Source organism: Malania oleifera, chromosome 1 (assembly GCF_029873635.1).
Source record: "Malania oleifera isolate guangnan ecotype guangnan chromosome 1, ASM2987363v1, whole genome shotgun sequence".
Taxonomy (NCBI): Eukaryota; Viridiplantae; Streptophyta; class Magnoliopsida; order Santalales; family Ximeniaceae; genus Malania; species Malania oleifera.
The window spans coordinates 12,015,322-12,032,790 of NC_080417.1; positions in this window are offsets into that span (position 1 = coordinate 12,015,322).

A 17,469-nucleotide genomic window follows, 5' to 3' on the forward strand; every position below is an offset into this window, starting at 1 on the left:
CATACCCATGTTGTGACATAAAGATTCAAACTTCTTGTACTATTGTCATGGAGCTTGTTTTACTCCATACAAGATTTTTTCTAGTTTGCTAACAAGATGCTCTTTACCTCTCATTTCAAACCCTTCAAGTTGTTCCATGTAGATTTCCTCATACAAGTCACCATGTAAAAAGGCAGTCTTCATATCAAGTTGTTTAGCCTCTAAGTTCAAACTTGCAGTCACACTAAATGGGAATGCATTTCTTCTACAAATCCCTAACAACCAATCTTGCCTTGTACCTAAGTTGTGAACTATTTCCATCATTCTTTAATCTAAACACCCATTTATTTTTGAGTGCTCTTTTGCTATTAGGCAACTTTACTAGTTGATAGTTCTTGTTGGCACCTAAAGATTTCATCTCTTCCTACATAGCTTTTAGCCACTCTTTCTTGTGATCACAAGTCATAGCTTCTTCAAAGCACTCATATTATCCCCCACTAGTGAAATTCACATAGTCTTCGGGATAATACTTCATATTTTGGTAATGTTCTCTAGATCCTCTAAGTGAAGGTGCTACTAGTGGTTTTGAAATAGGTTGCTCAATCTAGTTTTCTATTACTTCCTCATTTAATAATGGCTCAATTTGGTTATATATATATAACTTCCTTATTTAGCAATGGTTCATCAACATAATTTTCATCGCACTCCTGCCTATCTCCCCCATAATCATCATTCACTATGGTAGAAGTCTCTAGAATAGGAATAATAGGCTTTGTCAAAGTGTATTTTGGCTTCTTTGCTTTCTTGTCAAAGCCTTCAAGGGTTTGGTATTCAAGGAACACAACATCCTTGCTTCTAGTTTACTTCTTGTTAATAGGAGGCTATTAAAAAAATATATAAAAATCAATCCAATTTAAAAATTCGATCAAAACCGAACAAAAAATTTGGTTAATTGATTTGTTCGGTTCATTTTTGATTCATGCTTTTTACGGTTTTTGATCTTTGGTTCGATTTCGATTTTGATGTTCGTGAATCGACGATTACTCGAATATAACCAATATATGTATTTTTTACAATTAATATATATTATTTATATTATGCATTACTATATAATATTTTACATAATATATTTTAAAGTTACAAAATAGTATGCACTAAATATTTTTTGGGTGATTAATTTATATAAAGTGTGAATGCACACACTAAATCAAAATCCAAGTAAAATATCTAATTTTTCTTTAAAAAATTATAATAATTTTTAAATTGGTTTAAATTAGATAATTAAAGTGAACTATCAGGTAAATGGATCATCGATTAATTGAAGGGTTTGGATCAGCTTTGGTTCACAAAAACATCGAACCAAAACTTCCGATTCAATTCATTTTCTAAAGGTTTGGTTTGGGTAATTGAACCATGAACACCCCTACCATAACCTATAACCAAACTCTTCATTACCGTAACCTAGAAAGATACAATGTCTTGACTCGCCATCTTACTTGGATCTCTCATCTTTGGGAATGTGAACAAAAGCTCTATAGCCGAAAACTCTTACATGATTATAAGAAACATCCTTCCTTGTCCATATTCTTTCTGGTACGTCCCCCTTTAGAGGAACCAATCGAGAAAGAATAATCAAATCTACTATAGTACGTAAATTATGATGTAGCATTGAGATATAGTGTACATAATGATGATATGGATAATACAGTGGTTAGGAATTTTTTTTTTTATATTTTAACATAGTGTTCACAATGGCTCTGGTACCATAAAGAAAAACATAAACACAAAGAACAATAGTATTTTTATTCTAATACTAAACCGTGAACACTACATCCTTTAAAGAGGACACAAGCATGGACATTTATAGGGGATGAATGATAGAGTTGTGGTATTGAATTTCAAAAATTTGACTCATTAAGGCTCCTTGAAGATTGGAATCAGATCTTCAATAAGTATGCAAGAATGGTTTGAATGTTTGAATTCTTCTTTAATTGGTGAGGGATTTGCTGAAGTGTCTTCATAGATGGAATTAAAGTGTCTTCATAGGTGGAATTGATTTCTTCATGTGGGTGGAGTTGAAGTGTCTTCATGGGTGGAATTGATTTCTTCATGATTTGCTGAAGTGTCTTCATGGGTGTTTAAAATTTTCTTGTACTGCATTACAATGTATTGCTCACTTATTATTATTGTATAATCGAGAACTTACAAAGATATATATACAACAAACTTACAATAGAAAACTCAACAATCTAATAACTAAACTAACATCTTGATAACTAAAATAATTGTAACAACCAAAACAAACAAACAACTAACTGCTTGCTGTTTCTGCCAACTCCAGCTTTTTATTCTGCTGCTGTTACTTTTCTGCTACTAAGATTAACACTCCCCCTTAAGTCACAATATGTAATCTATGTGACTTGCATTGAAGAAGCTGACTTACTTTGTCTTGGAGAAAAAATATCTTTCAATCCCAACATTTCTGATAGCCTTGAAAAGGAAGAGAAGCCTAAAACCTTGGTGAATATATCAGCTACCTGAGAATTTGTTGCAATATAAAGAGTTTTTATTATGCTTTCCACAATCTTGTTTCTTACTAAGTGACAATCCACTTCAATATGTTTTGATTTTTCATGCAATACAGGATTTGTAGCTATGTATATAAAGCTGCTTGATTATCACAAAATAGCATAGTTGGCTTTGGATGTTCAATTTTTAAATCCTTAAGCAATTGTAACACCCATGTAATCGCACAAGCTGCACTTGCCATAGCTTTGTACTCAGCCTCAGCTGAGGATCTTGAAACCACTCCTTGCTTCTTTGATTTCCAAGATATCAATGACTCACCTAAGTAAACAACATAGCCAGTTAAAGATCTTCGTGTGTCTGGGCAACCAGCCAAATCTGCATGACAAAAAGACTTAATATGCAACTCTGAATTGCTTGGAAAGAAAATTACTTTGCCTGGTGAACCTTTAATATACTGAAGTACTCTGCTGGCTGCAAGCTGATGAGGTTCCCTAGGTTGAGATACAAATTGGCTTAACTATGCACAACATAGGTAATGTCTGGTTTGGTTAGAGTTAAGTATAATAATCTACCAGTTAACCTTCTATATTGAGCTGGATCAGCAAGTGGTTTACCTTCATACTTGGAAAATTGAAAGTTTTGTTCCATAGGAAATCTAACACGTTTGCTGCTAATAAAACCTATATCATTTAGAATTTTCAATGCATATTTTCTCTGATTTAAGCTAATTTCTTCATCAGTTCAGGCTACTTCAAGGCCTAGAAAATATCATAGTGATCCCAGATCTTTCAAACCAAGTTTGGCATCAAGAACATGCTTCAAATTATCAACACAAGTAGGATTGTTACCAGTAAGTAAAATATCATCTACATAAACCAGTAGCATTGTGAAAGAACAACCAGACGTGTGAGTGAACAATGAATAATTAGACTTTGATTGGACAAATCCCATTTGCAAAATTGTGGTAGAAAGTTTCTTAAACCACTGCTTTGAAGCTTGCTTAAGTCCATAAAGACTTTTATTTATTTTGCAAACAAGATGCTCCCCTTTGCTATGAAAGCCGGGTGGAAGAGACATGTATACATCCCCAATTAACTCCCCATGAAGAAAAGCATTATTGTAACGACCCGAAAAATAATGACATTTAAATATTAAAGAGAGAGGGAAATAGAAACAAAAACGGAAGGAGGCAACAGACTTCGTGACGACATTGCATTTTGGATGGAATAACCCGGAAGTAATACACAGGGCCTCATCGACGAACATAGGGAGTTCATCGACGAGCGCATAACAGGATCTCGTCGACGAGAAAATACCGAGAGAGGTTTTTGGGGTAGTCTGAAATTTGTCGACGAGGGAGGAAGTTCGTCGATGAAATTCCTTAAAGACTCATCAATGAGATGACATGTCTCGTCGATGAAGGCCACAGTATAAATAGTGTTTAACCCGGATTTTTGATCAAAAACAGCGCAAGAAACCTCCGCTTTCTCTCTCTACGCCCCTCTCTCCTTCTCTTTTCTTTTCTGGGCCCGTTTTGCGCCAGATCGAAGATCTAAGGCTACCACAATGCTCCAGGCGAAGTTCTTTGCAAGTCTGCCAGAGCTGATCTTTGGAAAAGTTGGTTTGGATTTCGTCCCAATCTCAAGGTAAGATATTTTATTCAGTATTTGTCTTTCCCTCAGTTATAAGAAATGTTGTAGGTAAGAAAATACTGATAGTTTGTTCTTGGGAATTTTGTTTTCAGGATGTTGAATTAGGAACCTTGCAGGTATAGAGTCATAATTTTATAGGGACTTTTCAAATTTAAGGTAAGCGAAATATGCTATACTAAGAGTTTTATAATGATATTAGAGATTTCATAGACATATATATATATATATATATATATATATATATATATATATATATAGTTTTTAAAGAATATGAGTTTAAATGCTTGTGTGGCCTGAGTAGATTTTCATGTGACGAAAAACTTATATAGCTTTTATAACATATCATACTATACTGAATACACAGATATTGACAATATATACAGTTTATGTAGTTTTTCCCAGTATATGAAGTTATACAAAATATACAGATATAGATATATATTCACAGAGTTTATACAGAGAGATATACATGCATATACAACTTTTATACGAATAGTTTCATAAATAGATATATATATATATATATATATATATATATATATATACATATACATGTATACAGTTTCACTCAGATCAGTATATATATTACAATTTTATATAGAACAGTATATACAATGTTTATAGTATGCTATGTTTCCTATTACCATAACATACATAGTATATAGACAGATATACAAAGATAGCATCAAGATGTTATAGATACAGTATACAGAGATTACAGTATTTACAGTGTAGAAAGATAGCGTTATGGTAATTTTGGAAACATGATGAAAGTAGTAAAAAAGTATATATATAGTATCAGATCCCTGAGGAAAGAATACAGACAGATATAGATAAAGATTACAGAGCACGGTACCGTTGCTATATACAAATAGATTGCAACCATATATCTCAGATAGTATATGGGTACCATCAGCCGTGCTCGGAGAGTATGCAGCTCTCCAGTTCACTAGGTGGAAAGGGCCGGTTTGATGTGGTAGTAGCCAGTCCCGAGCTTAGGAGTGGATGCAGTTTGGTCGGACTGAGGTAGTGTAGAGTATATTGACTTATCTGGAGGGCTGACCAGATAAAGTGCCACCTACGGGCCGCACAATCCTGTCATGAGGGGTCAAATCATGACGTACAGAGTCCCAGGGATAAAGCACAATTATGTATTTGTACACAGTTTTACAGTATATGATGAGTATAGTATGATATTATCAGTATGAAAAGTAGAAAATACAGATGATACAATTATATTTTAAATTATGAAAAGAAAGATATGCTTTATAGATTATTTATTACATTATAGTTCAGTTACTATTTTAAAAGTATTCTTAACTTAGTTGTCACACACTAGTAATAGCATATTTCCACTTACTGAACGTCAACTCACCCCATGACTTTAACATTTTTCAGGTGAGCCAGCTAGACGAGCAGATCAGGCTCGCAAATAAAGAGTATTTTGATTACCCTAGTTATAGGGTGAGTTTTTGACAGAATTGTGTATTTTTTTTTTGGGTAAATGATGCTAGAGGGATGATTTTGTATGGCTATGGTCTGTATATACTAGATTCTGGTATTGTATAGTATATATGTAAATGGTTGTATGAATTTGTTTTTGCTACTTAGGTATAGATATATATATATATAATGGTAAGAATTTTGAGGATGTTATAATTATTAACATCAAGTTGATGTAAATATCACCCTTTCACAGCAGCTAAAGCAAGCACTATCTTGACTGAAACAGATTGGCAATAGGGGAAAAGGTGTCTGAGTAATCTAAGCCAAGTTTTTGAGTGAAACCCTTGGAAACCAAATGAGTCTTATACCTTTCAATGGAATGATTAGGATGATACTTAATTCTATACACCTATTTGCAACCAATGGGAGATTTACCAGGAGGTAATATAGTAAGAGTCCACGTGTTATTAAGTTCCAAAGCAGCAATCTCTTTGTTTATGGCTTCTCTCCACTCAGAAAACTGAACTGCTTGATGAAAGGAAGTAGGTTTTGAGGGTGTAGAATTAACAGCCATGATAAAAGAATGAAAAGAGGGGCCAAGGTGAGAGTAGCTTAGACCAGTAGAAATATCATATGATAAACCAAGAGCAGGTTTGTTACTTACAAGCTTACAAGAATAATTTGTTAAGTAAGAAGGAGGATGATGAGATCTAACAGACCTTTTTAAAGAAGGAATAGGAAGAATAGAAGGAGAGGATGGAGTAATTGTAGAATCAAGGTTAAAAGGAATATTTGCTAAAGAACTAGGAATATCTGAATCAAGGTTAGAAGAATTATGTTCAAGGGAAGAACTATGATATTCAGAATTTGTAGGTAAAGTGGAGTGAGAAACAGTAGATTGTGAAGAAATAGAAGGAGAAACAAGAACATAATTAAGATCAGACGAACCAAATGTAGAATGAGGGAAAACAAAATTATCCAAATAAGAAATAGAAGGGTTAACAAATTTTTCAAAAGGAAAGATATGTTCATAAAATTGAACATCTCTGGATATGAAAACAGAATTAGTTTCAATATCCAAAAGCTTTTTCCCACAAATGATTATGAATGAGAAACCTTCTACGTTAGTGGTGTTCAAATACAATTAGTGAAATATCTTCCGGAATGCACCATCAAACACCTTCAAATACATACAAACTTTCCACTAAGTAACAAATCTAGAAAATTAGCTATTTTCTTAATATCATGACCAACAATCAACATGTCATTCACATAAAATAAGAAAATAATAAAATCATCACTAGAAAATTTCTTAACAAAAACACAATGATCAAATGAAATCTTACCATACCCATGTTGTGACATAAAAGATTCACACTTCTTGTACTATTGCCATGGAGCTTGTTTTACTCCATACAAGATTTTTTCTAGTTTGCAAACAAGATGCCCTTTACCTCTCTTTTCAAACCCTTCAAGTTGTTCCATGTAGATTTCCTCATACAAGTCACCATGTAAAAAGGCAATCTTCATATCAAGTTGTTTAGCCTCTAAGTTCAAACTTGTAGTCAGACTAAATGGGAATGCATTTCTTCTACAAATCCCTTAACAACCAATCTTGTCTTGTACCTAAGTTGTGAACTATTTCCATCATTCTTTAACCTAAACACCCATTTATTTTTGAGTGCTCTTTTGCCATTAGGCAACTTTACTAGTTGATAGGTCTTGTTGGCACCTAAAGATTTCTTCTCTTCCTACATAGCTTTTAGCCACTCTTTCTTGTGATCACAAGCCATAGCTTCTTCAAAGCACTCACATTCTCCCCGATTAGTGAAATTCACATAGTCTCCAAAGTAATACTTCAAAATTTGGTAATGTTCTCTAGCAGATCCTCTATGCAAAGGTGCTACTAGTGGTTTTGAAAAAGGTTGCCCATTTGGTTTTCTATTACTTCCTCATTTAATAATGGCTCAATTTGGTTTTATATATATAACTTCCTTATTCAGTAATGGTTCATCAACATCATTTTCACCGCCTTCCTGCCTATCTCTCCCATAATCATCATTCACTGTGGTAGAAGTCTCTAGAATAGGAATAATAGGCTTTATCAAAGTGTATTTTGACTTCTTTGCTTTCTTGTCAAAGCCTTCAACTGTAACGACCTAGAAAATATTCATATTCAAATATTAAAGAGAGGGGAAAATAGATACAGAAACAGAAGGAGGTCGTAGACTTCGTCTACGAACACAGGTCTTCGTTGACGAGAAAATACCGAGAGGGGTTCTGAGGCAGCCTGAATTTCGTCGACGAATATAGGGTCTCGTCGACGAAATTTGTGTAGGACTCGTCGACGAATACAGTGTCTCGTCGACGAAATCCCCTGTTATATATATAAACGGAATCCGGGATTCATTTCATTTTAAAAAGTCTCTCTCTCTCACTACGACTTTCTCTCCCCTCTCTCTTCGTTTTCGGCCCTACCAGTTGCCGGATCGATGATCCGAGGCTACCACGACGCTCCTGGTGAAATTCCCTATAAGTTTGCTGGAGCGGATCGTCGAGAAAACGAAGTTGGATTTCATCCCAAATTTTGGGTAATGTCTTTTATTGAGTTTTTGGCTTTATGGTAGTTATAAGAAATGACGTAGGCGGAAAAATAATAATATTTTGTTCTGGGATATTGTGTTTTCAAGAGGTTGATCTAGGTATCTTGCGGGTATAGAGTCAGATTTTTATAGGGGCTTTTCAAAGTTGAGGTAAGGGAAATATGCTATGCTAGGAGTTTTAATAGAGTTAATAGAGATTTCATAAGCATATTTTTATGTCATTTTATTATACTGTTTTTAAAGAAAATGAGCATAAATGTTTTTGTGGCCTAAGTAGACTTTTCATGTGAAGAATGAATTTATACGGTTGTTATGAAATATCATACTATACTAAATACAAAGATATAGATAGTATATACATTTGATATGGTTTTCCAGCATATGAGATTATACAGAGATAGATTTATATTCGCAGAGAAATGTACATGCATATACAGTTTTATATGAATAGTTCATCAAACGGTTATATACATATATCCAAATACATGTATATAAATGCTTAGATCAGTATTTTATATTACAGTTTATTACAGAACGATATATACATATATACAGTGTTATAACATGTCATGTTTTTCGTATTACCATAACATACAGAACACAGATAAAGTATATATACAGAATACACAGATAGATATACAGAGGTAGCATCAAGATGCTACAGATACAGTGTTTACAGTACAGAAAGACAGAGTTATGGTAATTTTGGGAACACGATGAAAACAGTAAAAGAGTATATATATGTATATATGTATATAGTATCAGATCCCTGAGGAAAGTTACACAGACAAATACAGATTACGGAGCACAGTACCGTTGCTAGATACAGATAGAGTGCAACCACATAACTCAAATAGTATGTGGGTACCGTCAGCCGTGCTCGAAGAGTATGCAGCTCCCCAGTACACTGGGTTGAGGGGGCCGGTTTTGCGAGGTAGTAGCCAGTCCTGAGCCTAGGAGAGGATGCAGTTTGGCTGGGCTGAGGTAGTGTAGAGTATGATGACCTATCTGGAGGGCCGACCAGATAGAGTCCCGCCGCACAATCCTGTCATGAGGGGTCAAATCATGACGTACAGAGTCCTAGGGATAAAGTACAGATATTTATATGTTTACAGTTTTACAGGGTAGTATGATATTACCAGTATGAAAAGTAGAAAAACAGATGATACAATATGTTTTAAATTGTGAAAGAAAGATATGTTTTACAGATGATTTATTACATTGCAGTTCAGTTATTATTTTAAAAGTATCCTTAACTTAGTTGCCACACACTAGTGATAGCAAATTTCCACTTATTGAGCGTCGACTCACCCCTTTATTCTAATATTTTCAGGTGAGCCAGATAGGCGACCAGATCAGGCTCGCGGATAGAGAGAGTGTTTGGTCACCCTGGTTATAGGGTGAGTTTTTGGCAGAATTGTGTATGTTTTTGGGATAGATAATACTAGAGTGACATTTTTGTATGGTCTGTATATTTTAGAATCTGGTATTGTACAGTTTATGTATAAATGGTTCATGATATATGTTTCCGTTGCGTAGGAATGTTTACTGTATATATATAAAAAAAAAACGATAAGAATTTTGAGGTTGTTACATCAAGGGTTTGGTTTTCAAGGAACATCCTCGCTTCTGGTTTACTTCTTGTTAATAGGAGGCTATTCAAAAATATATAAAAATCGATCCAATTTGAAAATTCGATCCAAACCGAACCAAAAATTTGGTTAATTGATTTGTTCGGTTCATTTTTTATTCATGCTTTTTACGATTTTTGATTTTTGGTTCGATTTCGATTTTGATGTTCGTGAATCGATGATTACTTGAATCAAACCGATATATGTATTTATTTACAATTAATATATATTATTTGTATTATGCATTACTATATAATATTTTATATAATATATTTTAAAGTTACAAAATAGTATGCACTAAATATTTTTTGGGTGATTAAATTATATAAAGTGTAAATGCATAATCAAAATCCAAGTAAAATATATAATTTTTCTTTAAAAAGTTATAATAATTTTAAAATTGGTTTGGATCATACAATCAAAGTGAACTATCAAGTAACTAGATCATTGATTAATTGAAGGGTTTGGATCAGCTTTGGTTCACAAAAACATCGAACCAAAACTTTCGATTCAATTTGTTTTCTAAAGGTTTGGTTTGCATAACCGAACCATGAACACCCCTACTCATAACCTATAACCAAGCTCTTCATTACCATAACCTAAAAAGATACAGTGTCTTGACTTGCCATCTTACTTAGATCTCTCATCTTTGGGAAATTGAACAAAAGCCCTACAGCCGAAACCTCTTATATGATTATAAGAAATATCCTTCCTTGTCCATATTCTTTCTGGTACATCTCCCTTTAGAGGAACCAATCGAGAAAGAATAATCAAGTCTACTACATTACGTAAAGTTTCACCCAAAAATGGCTTAGCCATTTTTGCATTAGAAAGCATACATCTAATTCTATCAATAATGGTCCTCTTCATCCGCTCTGCAACTCCATTATGTTGAGACATCTTAGGAACTCTTCTATAGCTTGATGTTATGTTCTTTATAATAAGCCTGAAAAGGTCTTCTGTATTCTCCCCTATTGTCAGCTCCAACACATCCCAATTTCCTTCTTGTTTTTCTTTTAACACTAACATGAAAGTTCTTAGATGTTTGAAACAATTGATTTTTTATCTTCAAAAGTATATACCTACACTTTCCTAGAACAATCATTAATAAAGGTGACAAAGTACAAGGCACCAGCTAATGTCTTGTTACTCATTGAGCAAATATCAATATGCACAAGGTCAAGAAAATTAGATGTTTAATATGGAGGAGATATATGAAAAGAAAAGCAATTTTGCTTACCAACCAAGCAATGAGTGCATGCCTTCAATCCCATACCTTTCATTGGAAGAAGCTTACTTCTAGCAAGCGTCTCTTAGCCTTTCTCACTCAAGTGCACAAGCCTCTAATGCAAAACTCCATATAGGAATCTTTAATTGCATTCACCTCCCCTATACACATTTTGACACGAGTAAAATAGATAGATTCAAGATTTTCACCTTTTGTCACAACAAGCGATCCTTTTGTAAGCTTCCATTTACTATCATCAAAATGATTAAAGTACCCTTCATCATTTAGGACACCTGTGGAGATCAATTGCAATCTTAAATTTGGAACATGTTTGATATTCTTTGGTGCAGCCAACATCTATCACCAACCAAATATCCCTAATGGCAACATTTTTAGACACAACTTTATTAGTCATCCTCACATAACCATATTCTAGGTCACAAACACATCACGTCTTGAAGAAATATGGAAAGAAGTGTTTGAATTAGTAACCCAAATATTGTCTTGACATCCTAAGTTTACATAAGTTGTCCTGACATGCTAAGTTTACATTAGCATCACTAGAGATAATCATGGCATCTCCATTAACTGTAGTTGTAACAGGAGTCTCCTTTTCATCTGTTTGCTCATTCTTGTCTCCACCTCTTTCTCTTGATTTTATTTTTATAAATTTCTTGCAATTTTTCTTGATATGCTCAAAACCTCGACAATGGAAACACTTGATATCCTTCCTTGACATAGACTTAGTCTTTTTTAAGTTGCCTCGGTAATCTAAACTATGAAAGTTCCTATTCTTACTTCTCCCTTGCCTCTCTATGAGAAGTACATATGTGTGTGAAGCAAATTTGAACTCTTTCTTTTTGGTATCATCATTAAATAATCCCTCATTAATTGTATTCATGTGCAATATTGGTGTTGAATTATTTAATGCCACAAGTAGAGTATCTCAATTATTCAGCAAGGTACCCTTAGCGAACAAATTTGCAACTCATCTTCCAAATTAATTTTCATATTAGCTAACTGTTTCATAATGTCTTGAAAAACATTTAGATGCTCTGACATATTGTTCCCATTAAAGAAAAACATAAACACGAAAAACAATAGTGTTTTGATTTCTTCATGTGGGTGTAATTGAAGTGTCTTTATGGGTGGAATTCATTTCTTCATGATTTTCTGAAGTGACTTCATAGGTGGAATTGGTGTCTTCATTTATGGAATTGATTGAGGGGAGTGTGCGCTAATGTGATGACCTAAAAATATATATATATGATTAAAGTACAATAATAATAAAATAATAAAAATAGTCATTAAGTTAATATCAATACGGAAGTATTTTTCTGTAGGATCCTTGATTCCATGTTTGATGCCTAAGAAAGACCTTGTCTTAGCGAGTGTTCAGAGACCATTGCGGCTCAGTCGCTCCCTGGAGGTCGGCCTGGTCAAAATGGAATTTCATAGGATAAACAGGATAGACACTGTTTGTACACGTAAATAAGTATATATACATAAAATAGTGTTTTGACAGACATAATTTGTAGAAATACATAATAAGATGATAATAATATAGGTATCATATGTGGGGCCCACAAGACTATATGGGGTCCACATGAGTCCCGGAGCCACAAGACACTGTTTATATACGTAAATAAGTACATAAAATAATGTTTTAACTGATATAATTTGAAGAAATATATGATAAAATAATAATAATATAGGTATCCTATGCGGGGCCCACAAGACTGTGTGGGGCCCACATGAGTCCCGAAGCCGTATGGAGGTTTACACGAGTCTCAAAGCTATGTAGGATGCATAAAATCGTATAAGAGTTATTCGAGTTACGTAGGATCTCTCGAAGTTGTGTGGGGCCCACAAGACCATGTGGGGCCCACATGAGTTTTCAAAATTCAAATTTAATTCTTGTTCAAAAATAAATAATAAAATAAATAAATACTCAAAATAGTTTAAAAGTAATAACAATGATAATAATAATGATAATAATGATTAAGAAAAATAATAAAATAATAAAATAATTAGTTAGGTAATGGATTAATTAATTAGGTAAGTAATTAATTAAAAATTTATTTAGTGGGAATGGTGGCAAGCACTCCCAAATAGCCTCCACTCAACCCATACCTTGCCCATCCCTTGCCCATTCTTTAATTTTTAAAATTATAATTTTACCCATCTCCCCACACTTTTATAAATTCTATTTCTTCCCCAAAATTTTCCTATAAATAGGGAACTCTCAACCTTCATTTTTCACAACAATTTTCCAAGGAAGAGAAGGATTAGTGAGTGAAAGAATTTGTGGTGGAGAGAGAATTTTTGAATAAATTCTTAATCACCCACTTTTTCCGATCTCATTTCTTAAAGATAATTATTGTGTTCGTAGCACACGGTAAAAGAAGAAGGTAAGTAAATTTTGATTATGTTAGTTTCTTTTTATTTTAAATTCATACCCGAGTTTATTTTGTACGTAAATTTTAATTATGTTACTTAGTTCCATAAAATTTCTATGAGTTTATTTTTACGCATATTTAATTATACCAGTTCTATCTTTAATATACTTGCATCTATATTTGGGTTAAGAAATGTTCTAATCCCCTCGGGTAAATTTTCAGCATTTATTTTTATTCAAAAATAAAATTTTATATATTTTTAACACAAAAATTGTGTGGCATGAGTTTATTTTTACGTTACATTTTTTTTATGAAAATATGAGTAAAGATGAGATTTTCACGATATTATTTTAAATTGCATAAATTATAATAAGATGATTTTAAAACCCCTTATGGCAACGAAAGTTCAAAGTTACAGATGCTCGGTACCGCAGCTTAAAGTTTATACGGATCAGAGTGCACCCACACTGTTTACAGAGTGGTTATTTATGTTAGTGGATTTCTCCTGAGTGCACACCTGGTTTAAGTCCAGGACTTAATAAGGAAAATCTCACTTAAAGTTTACGTACGTTGATTTAGTTTGGTCGGCCAGCCAGCTAAGTCCAGTCTTCGGACCGCACAACCCAGTCATGGGGGTAAACATGACTTACGGCAAACAGGCCTAAGGGTGGGTTTTTATAATATATATTTATACATATTTAATTACGCGTGCAAAGTTACTGATGATTTGAAAGAAAAGTGTAAGTTTACGTGAAAAGGATCATTTTGGTACTTAAATGACGATCTAAGGAAAACGTATAAGGAAAAGTATATGTATGTTTATCATTAAATATTTTTACAGTTTTAAAGTTAAAAGTTTAATTTAGCAGTTATAGTATATGATTGTAAAAATTTACTGTTGAAATTGATGACAAAAGTTTTATGCAGAAATTTTTAAATTTATGTTTATTCTAAAAGCAGTCTTGAAGTTATAGTATTAAATATTATTTTACGAAATTCTTTAAAAGCTCATTTTGGCCACACACTAATAATAATCTTATTTACTTACTGAGCGTCGTCTCACCCCAATCATATTTTATTTCAGATAACTCTGAAGGACATGTCGGAAATCAGGCTTAGCAAGCATGCGGGTGGGGATTAGAAAAATAAAGATTAATTAGAAATATAGTATGATTTCAGATATTTACGTTTGTGTAATTTTCTTCTTTTGAAATAAGTGATTGTAACATGAATAATTAGCGCTTTGGTTTGAATAAAATTGAGTTTATTTGCTTCCGCTGTAAATTAGTAGTAAAAAGTTAATATCCCAGGCCCCTCGGGGTCGGGGTGTTACAGCTAATACCCTCCCACAAACTTTGCCGGGGCTGGAGGCAATGTTTGTTGCGAAATATAATGAAGAGTGACCTTTGAGGGTGCGGATATGTTCAGCTATTGTTGTCTGATCTTCTTTCTGAAGGTAGTTGATATGTTTATGACTTTTGCATCTGTAATTGAGTCATGCTATGATGTAGCATTGAGATGTAGTGTACATAATGGTGATATGGATAATACGGTGGTTGGGATTTTTTGTTTCTTGATCTTCTTTTCAAAGGTAGTTGATTTGTTGATGACTTTTGCATCTGTAATTGAGCCATGCTATGATGTAGCATTGAGATGTAGTGTACATAATGGTGATATGGATAATACAATAGCTGGGACTTTTTTTTTAATTTTTTATTTAACATAGTGTTCACAATGGCTTTGGTTCCATAAAGAAAAACATAAACACGAAGAACAATAGTATTTTTATTCCAATACTGAACCGTGAACACTACATCCTTTAAAGAGGACACAAGCATGAGTATTTATAGGGGATGAATGATAGAGTTGTGGTATTTTGAATTTCAAAAATTTGGCTCCTTAAGGCTCCTTGAAGATTGGAATCAAATCTTCAATAAGTATGCAGCAACGATTTGAATGTTCGAATTCTTCTTTAATTGGTGAAAGATTTGCTGAAATGTCTTCATAGATGGAATTGAAGTGTCTTCATAGGTGGAATTGATTCCTTCATGTGGGTGGAATTGAAGTGTCTTCATGGGTGGAATTGATTTCTTCATGATTTGCTGAAGTGTTTTCATAGGTGGAATTGATATCTTCACGGATGAAATTGATTGAGGGGAGTGTGTTGTTAATACCCATCTTTATATCTCAAGTTGACCAACTGTTTGACTAGGAAAATTGTGTTTTGAGAAATTTTCTTTTCATACATATTCTCTGATCTCTTCCACAATGCATGATCATTTGTTTTGTTAGTTATGTGGTGAAACTCACTATTGTTAATCTATTACCAAATAAGATCGAGTTTTCTAATTGCTGGCTCCCACTCCTTATTTTTCTTATCTGCTAGTTTGATCTCATCACCCTCAATTGGATCTTACTGATCTTGACAGAATAAAATGTAAACATCTTTGGTTTCCATATTAAGTAGTTTGATGTCATCAATTTAAATATTGCATTGTTGCTATTATCCTCCATTTTAATTTGCAAATGTTCAAATTAATTCAACCTTGCTTTGATACTAGCTTGTTGGGAAAAAATAACAAAATAACTGAACCTGCATAAAATACTTGCACAACCTCTTGCACAACCTTTCCCACCTTGAATAAATAAAATAGAACAATGGACTAGAGATATAACCACTATATTCCAATTTCAGAATTTAATCAAGCAATGTAGCAATCAAATTGCCAAATAACTCAACAAATAATTGACAAGAATAACAAATCAACGAAACACCCAAAAATGAGACACCGGGAATTTATGTGGAAAATCCCAAATTGGGAAAATATCACGGAACCTATGGTCTAAGCCAAATCCACTAGATAAGGAAAAAAAAATATCCACAAGCTCTACAAGAGCTCTTAATAACAATGAAAATTGCAATAAATTATAAACAATCTTACTCAAAAGTCAATCTCACCAATAAGAACCAAAATCAATAAAATAATATTTTACCAGAAGACAAAATTTAACGAAGAATTCCATGATCAAAGTTAATTAAGTTAAAGTCCTCTTTGTCGTGGTTGCACATTTAAATTTTCAAATCAATTAAAGTTCGTTATCGTCTCATCAAGCACCCAAATAGGTTTCTTCTTCTCCATCCATCAACCATCTTTTTCTACCCTTTATTTTTTAAAATTTTCGACACATCCATACTCACAAACCCTAATTTTCTTTTATTTATATATTTAATTTTTTTATTTACAAAATTACCACTTCTCTTAATACCGTGAGGAGGGGGTCCCAGCATCTTATTCTACTAAGTCCTTGCCACCAAAGTCGCCATCCTTTCATTTGTGATACATGAACTAGTGGATGCAAATTTAGGCCTAAGATTATATATATAATGCGTAATTACCATGTGGCCAACAATATTCTTATTCAAATTTCGTATTATTAGGTTTCTTGAGAGTATTCCAATTAGGCACAGGGTCCAAGTGAACCCCACAATATTGGAGAATTTAATTATTTCTATATTCAAAATTATTGAATGAGACTTACTTCAATTCTACTTTGTGTTTCTCTCAATTCTATAGGAAAGTCTTTTTTTTTTATTACATAGGAACTCCAGCCACCAACAAGCCTTTTGGACCCCTTGGTGCGGCACCGGCACCAAACCTACGGATCGGCGTTCTCCCCCTAGGTCTCGTAGGAAAGTCTATTTTTGGTGCATGATCTGATCAACCATAATATATTTTTCTACATATATTGAGATTTCATTAAGGTATACATTTTAATATAGTGCAAATTGTGTAGTGGTTCATATTTTGTCTCTTTTGAGGTTCATTTTTTTTCAAAATTTTAAAATTATTTGGTATAAGTTAATTAATATTTTTCCTAACTTGAGGACTAATCAAAATTCAATTAATAGGTGAAATTGGTTCGCTAATGATTCAAGCTTAGTGAATTGAAAATTTTTGTTTGATTAATATTTTTGGTGCATGGAGAAATTATATAGGGGAC